Raw genomic sequence first — 13,101 nt, forward strand, 5'->3', positions numbered from 1 at the left:
CTACCACCATTCACTTCTGTCTGGCGGAACTTGTCCCGACTCAATAATTTCTCCTTCGACTCCCCCCATTTCCTACAAATAAAAGTGGTAGCCACAGACATTGGCATTGGTCCGAGCTCTAACTGTTTGTTTGTTTGTCGGCTACTTGGGAAAGTCTATCTTGCAAGCCTACATTGGTATCTATCCCTAACATTTCCTGCACAACGTAAACGACTGCATTGCTGCTGTTTCCTGCTGAGCTCATCCACTTAATTAACTTTGCCTCCAACTTCCACCCTGCACAAATTTTTACCTGGTCCATATCTGACACCACCCTCCCTTTTCTCGATCTCTCTGTCTCTATCTCTAAAGACAGTGATGTGTATTATGACCACGTCGTTTCTCACAGTTACCTGAAATATAACTCTTCCCACCTCGTTACTTGTAGAAATGACGCTTTCTACCCTCAATTCCTCCGTCTTCGCCGCATCTGCTCGCACGGTAAGGCGTTTCATTCAAAAACAAAGGGGATATCGTGTTTTTTTTTCAAACAAACTGGTCTCTCATTCTCCACCATCAAAGCTGTCCTCAACATAATCTCTTTTATTTTGCTCACGTCTGCCCACACCGCATCCTCACGCCCTCCAGCAAGGATAGGGTTGGTATTGTCCTCACCTACCTACACCCAGTCTCCGCCTCCAGCTCTGTAACTTCCGTCATCTCCGGCGGGATCCCACCACCAATCACATCTTCCCCTCCCCCTCTACTTTCTTCAGGGATTACTCCGCATGTGAACCCCATGTGCGTTCGTCCCTCCCACCGCCCTTTCTCGTAGCACTTACCCTTGTGAGTGCAACAAGTGCGACACCTACTTCTACACATCCACCCTCATTACTATTCAGGGACCCAAGCAATCCCTCCAAAAGGCGACACTTCACCTGTGAGTATTTTACAGTCATCTACTGTATCCAGTCCTCCCGGTGTGGCCTCAGAATATCGCTGAGACCTGACACAGATTAGGAGTCCATTTCACCGAGCATCTACACTCAGTCCACCAGTAAAAGCGACATCGTCCAATCGCCTCCTACTTTAATTCCACTTCCTATTCCAGTTCCAACATTGTAGCCGGTGGCCAAAGGCCTAATGTACTGTCCGCTGAGGCCACACTCTGGGTGGAAGAGCAACACAATATATTTCGTTTGGGTGGCCTCCCTTTGGTGTTCCTACCCCTTTTCTTTCTTCCATGGCCTTCAGTCGTCTCCTATTAGATTCCCTGTTCTCCAGCTCAGTATCCCTTTCACCAATCAGCATTTCAAGTCTTTAATTCATTAGCGGCTCCCCCCACCCCCGCCTGTTTGGCCTATCACCTCGTGTTTCTTCCTCCCCTCCCCTCACCGTCTAACTCTGATCCCTCATCGGTTTTTTCTCCAGTCCGGATGAAGGGACTCGGCCCGAAACGTCGACTGTTTTTTTATACAGATGCTGCGTGACCTGCTGAGTTGCTCCAATATTGTCTCTCCCACTTGAAATTACATCATCTGCTGTTTTATCTTTGTGCTCCACACTAACATATTCATGTGCCGATCTGAGAACATCGTACACCTTTCCGTCTCTGAACCTGGCAGCCAGTTCCAAGCACCCACTCTGTTCCGTCCAAAAAACGTGACCCGCACATCTTCTTTAAACTCTCTCCCACTCCGACCTTAAATTCATTCCCTCCAGAATACTGCACCTGTAAACCAATTCTGGCTATCTACACAACCTATGTCTCTCAGAATTTTCGACATCATAATTTGGTCAAGTTTACTTGCAGGCTCCGATATTCCACTGAAGGCAAACAAACTCAAACAATTTAATCAGGCAACGCTTTGCAAATCGTGCCGATCCCTCCTGTAAAGTGCCCATTCTTGTAGAGTCTGGAATAGAGTCAGAACGGGATTTAACAGGAAAATCCTGGGAGGTTAATTCCATCTCTGGTCCACGACACATTGAATGATACTTAATGAATCAACCTTACACTTACAGCGTGAGTGGATTAGGGTCACTTGGCCCTTGGAGTACTGTGTAGCTCGTGTCTATGTAAGAGGTTTATTTCTTATGTAGCCTAAAACTGTACAACCTGCGATGGCCGGGAATCGAACCCGGGTCTACTGCTTGGAAGGCAGCTATGCTCACCACTATACCACCATCACTCAATGACGATGCAAAAGATTTGAGTAGTCAGGCGTCTCCATTAGTTCCCTGTGACTCCTTCACTCTCCAACTGTTTGCTGCCATAGCATTCCTCACCCTGCTGCAGGTCCTATTTCGGTAAATTAATGTCGCCATCCAGAACAAACCGGAGATATACAACCCGGGGCGAGCATACTCCAGGAATCAGACTGAGTTTGAACCGCGTCGAAGAACTACAAATGTACTAATGGGGTCCTTCCTCACGCATCGCCAAATGGATAAACAAACTATGTTTATAATTGTCCTTTCAAACCACACGCTGATGGGAGCCCTTCCCTTGGACAGACCTTGAACAGAGTAATGACTGAGACGCTAAAGAATCCTGACACTCCTCCTGTCACACAGTGAGAAGGGGATGAATAAAAAGCGCCAGATCCGCACTTAACAAGCAGTCGCCAGATGAATCTGTGAGATCTCCGGTCCCCTGAAATCCCTGTGACAGATTCCATATACACAATAGACAATAGGTGCAGGAGTTGGCCATTCGGCCCTTCGAGCCAGCACCGCCATTCAATGTACTCATAGCTGATCATCAGTAGCGCATTCCTGCCTTCTCCCTATATTCCTTGACTCTGCGATATTTAAGAGCTCTATCTAACTCTTTCTTTAAAGCATCCAGAGAATTGGCCACCACTGCCTTCTGAGGCAGAATATTCCATAGTTCCACCACGCTCTGGCTGAAAAAAGTTGTTTTTTTTTCCTGAACTCCGTTCTAAATGGCGTACCCTTTATTCTTGAACTGTGGCATCTGGTTCTCGACTCCCCCAGCATCGGATACATGTTTTCTGCTTCTAGCGTGTCCAATACCTTAATAATCATATGTTTCAATCAGATCCCCTCTCATTCTTCCAAATTCCAGTGCATACAAGCCCAGTCGCTCCAATCTTTCAAAATATGACAGTCCCGCCATCCCGGGAATTAACCGTGAACCTACACTGCACTCCCTCAATAGCAAGAATGGCCTTCCTCAAATTTGGAGACCAAACCTGATACTCCAGGTGTGGTCTCACCAGGGCCCTGTACAACTGCAGAAGGACCAGTTTGCTCCTATATTCAACTCCTCTTGTTATGAAGGCCAACATGCCGTTAGCTTTCTTCACTGCTTGCTGTACCTGCATGCTTACTTTCAGTGATTTATGTAGAAGTACACCTAGATCTCGCTGTACTTCTCCTTTTCCTAACTTGACACCAGATAGTAATCTGCCTTCCTGCTCTTGCCACCTAAGTGGATAACCTTACATTTCTACCAGATTAAACTGCATCTGCCCACTGAACCAAACTGTCCAAGTCAATCTGCATTCGCTTAACATCCTCCTCATATTTCATACTGCCCCCCAGCTTTGTTTCATCTGCAAATTTGCTAATGTTACTTTTAATCTCTTCATCAAATCATTAATATATATTGTAAACAGCTGCGGTCCCAGCACCGAGCCTTTCGGTACCCCGCAATATCTTTTTATATTCCTCGTTAGATTAATGGTCAGTATCCCCGCCCGCCACGTGGGGGACCGGAGTTCAATTCCCCGATGGGGAGACCGTTTCCTGCTTCAAATACTAACTGGATGCATAAGGGCAATTCTGAGCTAAAAGGAAAAAAAAATGTTGTTGAAGAGATCATTGAGACTGTGGAACAAGTCTGCATTGAGCCTGGAACGGAGAGTTTTCCGAGAACATGGGACGTTGGGTTCAACCTCTTTCCCCGGATATTCCTTCAGCGAGTCTGTATCGAAGCGCCGATCGGAGTTAGACTCAGTGACCGAAACCATCACTCTGAACACATTAAACCAGGACCATTGCTGTGAGTTATCAACCGCACGTCTCCTTCAGTGTGGCTGCGTGACTGTGTGGAGAAGACAGGCAAGTGGACACCTGAAACACTTTGCAGAAAACAATCCAAGTGGACCTATATTTAATTCCGGGTGTATAGACATCCCGCCCCTCCTGCAGGCCCCCAAACCTCCGCTCACAATCTACTCAAGTGAATTGGGGGAAGGTCTTGCTGAGCTTTGCTCAGTGGTGACATTTGAACGCTTGCGCACTGAAGCTCCACCTTTAAACCCGACAGTATTGACAGTATGCAGCTGAAGACATGCAGTCCCATTCTCTCGCCCATCGGCAAGAGTCTTTAAAGCAGCCCGAAATAGGGAATACCCGGACCCGAAGCGATAAGTTGAGGTGGTGAAACGGAGAAATCCGGGGGACTCCTCGGCCTGGCAATGTTCTGGCTGTGTTCTGAAAGGCGACCGGTCACGGGGGGAGAGAGAGACAACCGGAGAGTGTCGGGCCGTCAGTGAGAGTGTCTGAGCAATGGTTAGGAGTAGGCGACATGTGCTGATTTAAAACAACAGGAAAAAAAATGTCTGTACGCTTTGCGAGAAACGAAGGTTCGGGGTGTTATTTCAGGTTTGTGTGTGTGTGTGTGTGTGTGTGTGTGTGTGTTCAGGATAGTCGGACAACCTGAGAGGGGATAAAGTAGCTTTGTCTAAGAGTTCACAGACTTGGAGAGAAGGGGAAGTGCTTCTTTGTTCCCTGGTGCAGTTTTGGTAAATGGCTACCGTTAAAAGTCTATTAAGGCTGCATTAGGTATTCTTTCAGACGGTATGACAGAATAGTTATCAGCATCATCAGGTGCCATGCCCAGTTTGAGCTTTGACCCGCCTTGGCCCACACGCTCTTGTTTCCGGTCAAGTGGATGACAGAATAACTAATTTAAAACAGTGATACATAGGTTCTCGATTACCCAGGTCATCGAAGGGTATGGGGAGAAGGTAATGGAGTGGGGATGACTGGAAGACTAGGATCTGCCAATGGTTAAATGGAAGAGCTGTCTCGATGGGCTGAATGGCCTATTTCTGCTCCTATATCTTATTGACTTATGGTTTATAAGTACATGGAGCCAGTAAAAAAACAGAAATCACAAGCCCAGACTCTCCTCATCAGACAATCAGTCCACTGCCAGTATTGGCCTGTAAACATTCACTGGACTGATTCCGATACATTGAGATTTTTCCTTGAATAAAGAGACCAAGTCTGTATAAATGGGTTCCCCCGCTTTATATACGGTGTATAAGAAGATGAGAGACATTGATGGTGTGGATCGTCAGAGGCGATTTCCAAGGGCTGAAATAGTTAACATGAGAAGGCACAGATTTAAGGTGCTTGGAAGTAGATACAGAAGAGATGTTAGGGGTAAGTTTCTTATGCATTGAGTGATGAGTGCATGGAGTGGGCTGCCGGTGACGGTGGTGGAGGCGAATACGATAGGTTATTTTAAGAGTCTCCTGGTTAGTTAAATGGAGCTAAAAATATCTAGAGGGCTATGCGTATCCCTAGGTATTTTTCAAAATAGCTACATGCTTGGCACAGCATTGTGGGCCGAAGCTGTATTCTGTATTCTGTTGTAGGATTTCAGTATTTCTATAAGGGAAGTATAAGTTCTCAACATTTGTTTCCTGTTCCCCATCAGGAAAATGCCATGTTCTCTCCACTTGTAGCTGAAAACAGGATTAGGAACAGCCCAGTCTACCCACGATTCCTCTGCTGACACTGATGTCAGGTGAAACTGCACTCTGGGCCGCCATGACAGGCGTAGCCGATTGCACGACGCTGTTACAGCTCGGGGCATCGGAGTTCAGCATTCAGCCCCTGCAACTTCTTTAACAATTCTCTGTGTGTTCTCCCTGTGGATTCCCTCAGTTTTCTTCGGGTCCTCCTGTTTCTTACCACAGTGCAAAAATGTTCCGGGAAGGTCAACTCACGATTATAAACCACCCTGTGATTAGGCTAGGGTTAAGTCGGCATTGCCAGGTTTTGCTGGGCTGTGTGGCTCAAAGGGTCTATTTTGTTCTGTATATCTAAATAAATCTTGCAAAAACTACAATCCATGTTGTCCAATTTTCCCTATACTAATCCAGACAACATGTTGGGAAATCACTTCTGCACCCTTTCCACAGTCCCCACGTCCTTGCCGTGATGCAGCAAACAGAACTGTACACACGGCTCGAAATGTGGACTAACCCAGTGTTTGGACAGCTGTAACAACTCATCCCATGGTTTGAATTCAATGCCCTGACTGATGAAGGCAATTGTACCACACATCTATAACAGTTTATTTCCTTTCAATGCCACATGCAGGATGTTATGGATGAATACGTCAAGATTCCTTAGTGTATCAGTGCTGCTATTTACTGTGTACTTTCCTGTAAAACTCGTCACACTTGTCTAGATTAAACTCCATCCCCCATTTCTCCATTCGTGTTCCCAACTGCTTGGTATCCAGTTCTGTCCGTTTGAAAACCCTCCTTACCACCCACAACTGTGTCATCAGCGATTTGATCAGCCCATCGGTATTTTAATCTAATCAGACAGAGGTCTCATCACTGACAACTGTGGACACACTGGTTACATATCTACAGTCAAAATCATTCTCGATTCAATTAGCCCAAATGTCACTACACAATACACACCATTCAGACACGCCCACACAGAGACTCGTGGAAAGTTACATATTTATCACAGAATAGTGTTTGATTGACTGGTCCGGACTTGTTGCTCTGGATGTTCTGCTGCAAATGCCTGAAGATTAGTTCAATGTAACCCGTGACATTGACTGTGGTATCAATTAAAATGAAAAACAGATTTAATCAACAAATTCAACTGCTAGAATGAATCTCAAAGACAGTGTGCATTGTCACACTGCAAGAGAGATTGGAAGATGCAGTCTGAACCCTACATTCTTACAATGTACCAGAGACTGACAGGTACACAATGAACCCCACACTCTCACACTGTATCAGAGACTGACAGGTATAGAATGAACCCACACTTTCACACTGTACCAGAAACTGACAGGTATAGAATGCAGCCCACACTCGCATACTGCACCAGAGACTGACAGGTACAGAATGAACCCCACACTCTCACACTGTACCAGAGACTTACAGGTACAGAAGGAACACCACACTCTCGCACGGTACCAGGGACTGACAGGTACAGAATGAACCCCACACTCTCACACTGTACCAGAGACTGACAGGTACAGAATGAACCCCACACTCTCACACTGTACCAAAAACTGTCAGGTGCCGGTAAGCGAAGTGTCGTAACTTAACCCAGTGACCCAAAGGCTCTATCAGCGGCACTTACAATGTCTGTGGAAAGTCTGAGCAGCAGGTGATTTTCATTCAGAGTATCTGCTCTGTGTATCTGTCACAGCAATGACAACGCCTGGAAACATCCATGATAACATCCCTGGTAACATTTTCTCTTGCTCGTCATGTTTTTTTTTTCTGCAAAATAAAGCGTTATATGTCTGCACAGAAAGTGCTCTGCTTCAGTCCTGACTACTTTGCCCTCTACCATCTGAGATCCTACATTCTCTGTAGCAACCATCTTGTTTTAAACGTATTTTTAAATACTTTTGAATTTTCTTAATCTTAGTCATGACATTTCATATTCCATTCTGGTATTTATAATTCCTTTTCTAGGAACATAGAACACTACAGTCCAACAGTGGAAAAGTTATTTGGCCCATGATATTGTCAGACCGATGATTCCAATTTGTTCAACATGACCTCTTGTTTATCATCCATATCCCTCAATTCTGTTCATGTGCATTTCTACCTAAACACCTCTTAAATTCCACCAGACTATCTGCTTCTATAACTACCTATGGAAATCCATTCCAAGCACTTAACGCTCCCGGTAATTAAAAAAAAGAAGTAACTCCTCTCCATATGGACTTAACATTTCCCCCTCTAACCTTAAAAGCATATCCACAGATCTTTTAGTATTCGAAATTTCTACCGTTGGAATAAGATTCTGACTCTGTACCCTATCCATGTTTCTACAAATTAAAATAACCCTATCAGATCTCACCTCAGTCTCTGAGGTCCTAATAAGATCACAAGTTTGTCCAACCTTTCCTTTGAGCTGCTCAACTCGAATCCATGGGATATTCTACTGAAATATCTGCATCTTTTCCAGAGTGTCCATCCTTGCTGTAATGGCATGGCCAGAACTGTACACGAGACTTCAAGTATTGCCTACTTCAAACTTCATGTAGCTGCAGTGTGACTTCCTTACTCTGGTAACGAATAGTCCAACAAACGAAAGCCAGCATTCAATGCGCTTTATACAGTTGCACAGCCAATTTCAGATGTCTGATGGTCTGCCCAAAACTTCACTCAAAACCTCCCTGGACACTCTCAGCGACATCAAGGCTCAATTGGCCTGAAAACACCATAAAATATAAATCATCAGTTGCAGTGCTGGCAGAATCACATTTGAAATTAGAGGAAGTAATCGAGGTAGTTCTGTGACTGCCTGAAGGACGTTGCCATTTGTTGTCTTGTTCACTGGCACCATTTTCTTCAGGAGGTTGATAGTTTCACAATTTGTAAGGGTGTCAAAAATTCCAGGGAGAAGGCAGGAGAAAGGTGTTCAGGGGGATAATCAATCAGCCGTGATGGCATTGAGGAGCAGACTCAATGTACCAAATGGCCTAATTCTGTGCCTATGTCTTGTACTCTTGTGGAAACAAGGCGTTTGGCCAAATGTTCATGCTGACTGTGTTGCCCAGAGGGAGAGTGAAATTACTGTCAAATGTTGCCCATATGCCCACTTCTGTGATTCAGAAGCTCATTCTAAATTCCAAATATGCACAAATCATTGTGTGAAGAAACTGCCCCTTATTCAATTTTAACTCTCTTGCTTCCCCTATTAATGTTTTGTGCTGTTGATTTCAAACCTCGTCCCTGGGAAAATGCTTTTTTTAAAAAAAATTCTGTCGTTTACTTGCCTGTCCTTACTACATATCTCAGGCAGATGACCCTTCAATCTCCTACATTCCAGGGAATAAAATATTTGTCTAAAGAACCCTTCGTACGATCTCCACCCTCTGGTTCTAGCCAAAATCCGAGTAGATCATTTCTTCACAGTTTCTAGTTTCGTAACATCTTTCCTATAACAGGGTGAAAATGCTGTATACAGTCATCAAATACACACGATAATCTGCAGATGCTGGAAACACAGAGCAACATACATAGCATGCTGGAGGGACTTGCCTGGTCATGTAGCATCCGTGGAGAGGTATGCACAGTTGACGTTCCAGACCAAATCCCTCGTAATGAAGCGGGATAAAACCATAATGAACTGGTGGGAGAGGGGATGGAGTGCAAGGTGGAAGGTGATAGTTGAAGCAAGTGGAATTGAAAGTGAAAACCGGAAAGTGTTACGTGGACATAATAAACGGAACAAAGAAGAAAAAGCCATGAGCTCCAGATATGCCTGTCTTTTTATTGTCTACATACATCTGTCCAAGATCCAAGACTTCACTTGTATAGAACTCCAACTCTTTCTGTGTCACACTATAGTCCATATTGTTGCTGCTCCATGCACCCAGGCTGTGCTGGTCAATTTAATCAATTTTGCCTTCAGATCCACTTGAATATTTCCAACACCTCTCTCCAATTTCACAATATCTCTATCTCTATCTCGGGAGACAAACAGTCTATGAATATCTTTTATAAAGTATTGACTCACAGCTGCCGTGTCTATACCTCGTCCCACCCTGGGTCATGTAAAGATGCCATTCTTTTCTTTGTATCTGCCATATCTCTTCCCAGGATGAGGTTTTCTATTCTGGAGCAGCAACTGTGTCCTCCATCTTCAAAGAGCAAGGTTTCGATCCCTCTCTCATTGCTTCTACCCTCACCCTCATACATCCCCTCCATTCCTCAGACATTCCCCCTTGCCCCATCTTCTTGCTGTCAGGGTTACAGTCCCCTCGTCCTTATCAACCATCCATGAGAGTCCATATCCAGCATATCATTCTATGTAAAGTCCACCATCCACAAAGGGATCCTACTAATAAACAGATCCTTCCCCCATCCCATTCTCCGATTTCAGCAGGGATAACTCTCTCCGTGATTCCCGTGTCCATTAATTTCTCCCCACTGATCTCACTGCTGGCACTTCACCTTGTAATCGGGACACATGCTGCACTGCCCCTGCACCATCACTCGGGATCCCGGAATCATTCCAGAAGAAGCAAAGCTTCTCCTACAAGCCTGTTGAGGTCATTAAGTGTATCCGATGCTCACTGTGTCGAGGTCCACAGAATAGTGCTACTTCAACTTCAAAATGCATTGAATTACTCAATTCAACTCTGAGTTATTCCCATGTCTCCCAATTATCATTTTGTCTCTGTATTTGAATATGACGTGCAGGCTGCCTTCACGAGAGTGAAGATCCGGTCTGGATCAGACCTTGCTGAGAACTGAACATCTGTGCTGGATATCTTCAGCCACTGGATCTGGAAGTGTGTGGAACCCACCTACTTGAAGGAAGTTTCAATCATATCGGTGCCCAGCAGGAGCGTGAAAACCTGTGTAAATGACTATTGCCCGGTGGCGCTTACGTCCACGGTGATTAAGTGTTTTGAGATGCTGTTGAAGCATATCAGCTCTTGTCTGAATGGTGACTTTCATCATCTCCAACTCACCTATCAAAGCAACAGCAAATGCTGTCTCGTTGGCTCTTCACACAACTCTGGAACATCTGGACAGCAAAGATGCAAACATCAGGATGCCCTTTATTGATTACAGCTCAGCATTGAACACTGTCATCCGCTCAAAACTAATCAGTAAACTTCAAGACATGGGCCTTAATACCCCCCTTGTGCAATTGGATCCTGAATTTCCTCAGTTGCAGACCTCAGTCAGTTCTCATTGGCAAAAACATCTCCTCCACAATCTCTATCAGCACAGGAGCACCACAAGGAAGTGTGCCTAGACCCCAGCTCTAACCGCTTTACACCTGTGACTGTATGGGTCAGTATAGCTCCAACACCATTTACAAGTTTGCTGTTGTGAGCTGCATCAAAGGAGGTGCTGAATCAGCATATAGGAGTGAGATCGGAATCTTGTCTGAGTGGCATATTAACAAAACCTCTCACTCAATGTCAGTAAGACAAATGAACCGACTGTAGACCTCAGGAGGCAGAAACCGGAGGTACATCAGCCAGTAATCAAAGGATGATCAGAGGTGGATAGGGTCAGTAACTTTAAATTCCTGTGTGTCACTCTCTCAGAGGATCTGTCCTGGACCCATTATATAAATATTACTGTGAAGAGACCACAACAGCACCTCTAATTCCTTCGGACTCTCCCACTTCCCACAGTCAGCACACATCCCATCACACGTTTATAAAACATTATATAACTTTATATGACTTGTCGATATGAAACTATATGAGGTAACTACACCTTTCCTCACACCCTATCACATCCACTGTTGAACTTGAATGCACGCGAGGTCATCAGTCGCCTAAACGCAGTGATACCCTCGCGCCAGGTGTCACTAGATGGTCTCGGGTAAGCGGCCGCCGTTGCTACTGGCCTGGAGCACGTACAGATGGGCGCTGCCTATAAACCTGTTTAGCAAACCAAATGTTCGTGCGGAACCCAGTGCTAAAATATTCGCAACGACATAATTCGGACTCAGGGTTTCGTAAGTAGCAGAGCAGCTACCTCGCTGCGATCTACTGAAAGTCATCACACAAGCCAAACTTTTGCCGGCCGATAAATCTACCTACCTGCCTACAAAGGAGGCGGGCGTGCGCCCTGTCGCACTTCTCACTTGTTCGGTCGCTCTCTCCGGCCTGAGACCGCCACGACCCCGGTACGGGGACCTCCGGTCCTAACCTAGTCTTGTCACTGGTGTGTTGCAATGATTTTATACGTTCGTGCGAGGAAAATACGCGCTGTGTGTTTAATATGAAATTCGTTAGTTAAACCCTTTTAGAAACGATATTGAGTATATTAGCCATTTATAAGTGACATAATTGACTTATCACCTATATTCCGGCCGATATTAACACCAACACCGCCCCCCTCGTCCTGTCCTCAAGGATATTGTCAATATTAAACCTGTCCGTGGTGCAAACAATTTTGGTGACCCCTGCTTTAACGATTTAGTCACTGCCTTCAAGGGTTGTCCAAATGAAGGGCTTCCATCAGCGTGTGTTTTGAAAGGACAATTATAATCAGAGCTGTTTATCCATGGGACAGAATCCCCTTAGTCGATTTTTATTGGAATAATTCCGGTCTGTTGGGGATGGCAACATTAATTTACCAGAACATGACCTGCAGCAGAGAGCTTATCGATTAACTTTGAACTACGGGAGATGCCTCACTACTCAAATCGTTTGCAACTTCGTTGAGCGATGGTGGTATAGTGGTGAGCATAGCTGCCTTCCAAGCAGTTGACCCGGGTTCGATTCCCGGCCATCGCAGGTTGTACAGTTTTAGACTACATAACAAATAAACCTCTTACATAGACACGGTCTACGCAGAACTCCAAGGGCCGAATAATCGACTCACGCTAATTCACGTTATGAATGCAAATTGATTCATTAATTATCATTCAGTGTGTCGTGGATCAGAGATGGAACTAACGTCCTCAACAAGAGTCTTCCGTTAATTCCAGTTCTGACTCTATTCGAGATTCTACAAGGTTGGACACTTCACAGGAAGGATTGACATGATTTGTAAAACATTGCCCTGATGTTGCCTGATTAAAGTGTTTGAGCTTCTTTACCTTCATTGGAATTTCAGAGCCTGAGAGAAAACTGGACCGAATTATGAATTACGAATTATGAACCAGCCCCCTCCTTTTTGAGAATCGCCAGGTCGCTATTAATTCGGGTCTTGGACCCAGGAAATGAGAGAGAATCCTCAGCAGGACAAAGCAACGGAATTGGCCATTGTTTCGTGGAGACACCTTTGTGAATTACGATCCTATACTATGCGCCAGCTCTCAGGTCAACGTGGGCTGGGCTACGTGCACACCCTCAGGCAATGTGAGCTGGGGGATTGCATCACCCCACGC

The 13,101-nt window shown here is 45.2% G+C and overlaps 2 non-coding genes across 2 annotated transcripts; one reads left to right on the top strand and one right to left on the bottom strand.

Moving 5' to 3' along the window:
* Positions 1 to 2,099: 2,099 nt before the first annotated feature.
* On the bottom strand, positions 2,100 to 2,171 carry trnag-ucc (transfer RNA glycine (anticodon UCC)). The gene has a single exon. It is a non-coding gene; the product is annotated as a tRNA-Gly (tRNA).
* A 10,262-nt stretch (positions 2,172 to 12,433) lies between these two features.
* trnag-ucc (transfer RNA glycine (anticodon UCC)) lies at positions 12,434 to 12,505 on the top strand. The gene has a single exon. It is a non-coding gene; the product is annotated as a tRNA-Gly (tRNA).
* Positions 12,506 to 13,101: the final 596 nt, after the last annotated feature.

The sequence above is a fragment of the Hypanus sabinus genome, chromosome 31, assembly GCF_030144855.1.
Source record: "Hypanus sabinus isolate sHypSab1 chromosome 31, sHypSab1.hap1, whole genome shotgun sequence".
Lineage (NCBI taxonomy): Eukaryota > Metazoa > Chordata > Chondrichthyes > Myliobatiformes > Dasyatidae > Hypanus > Hypanus sabinus.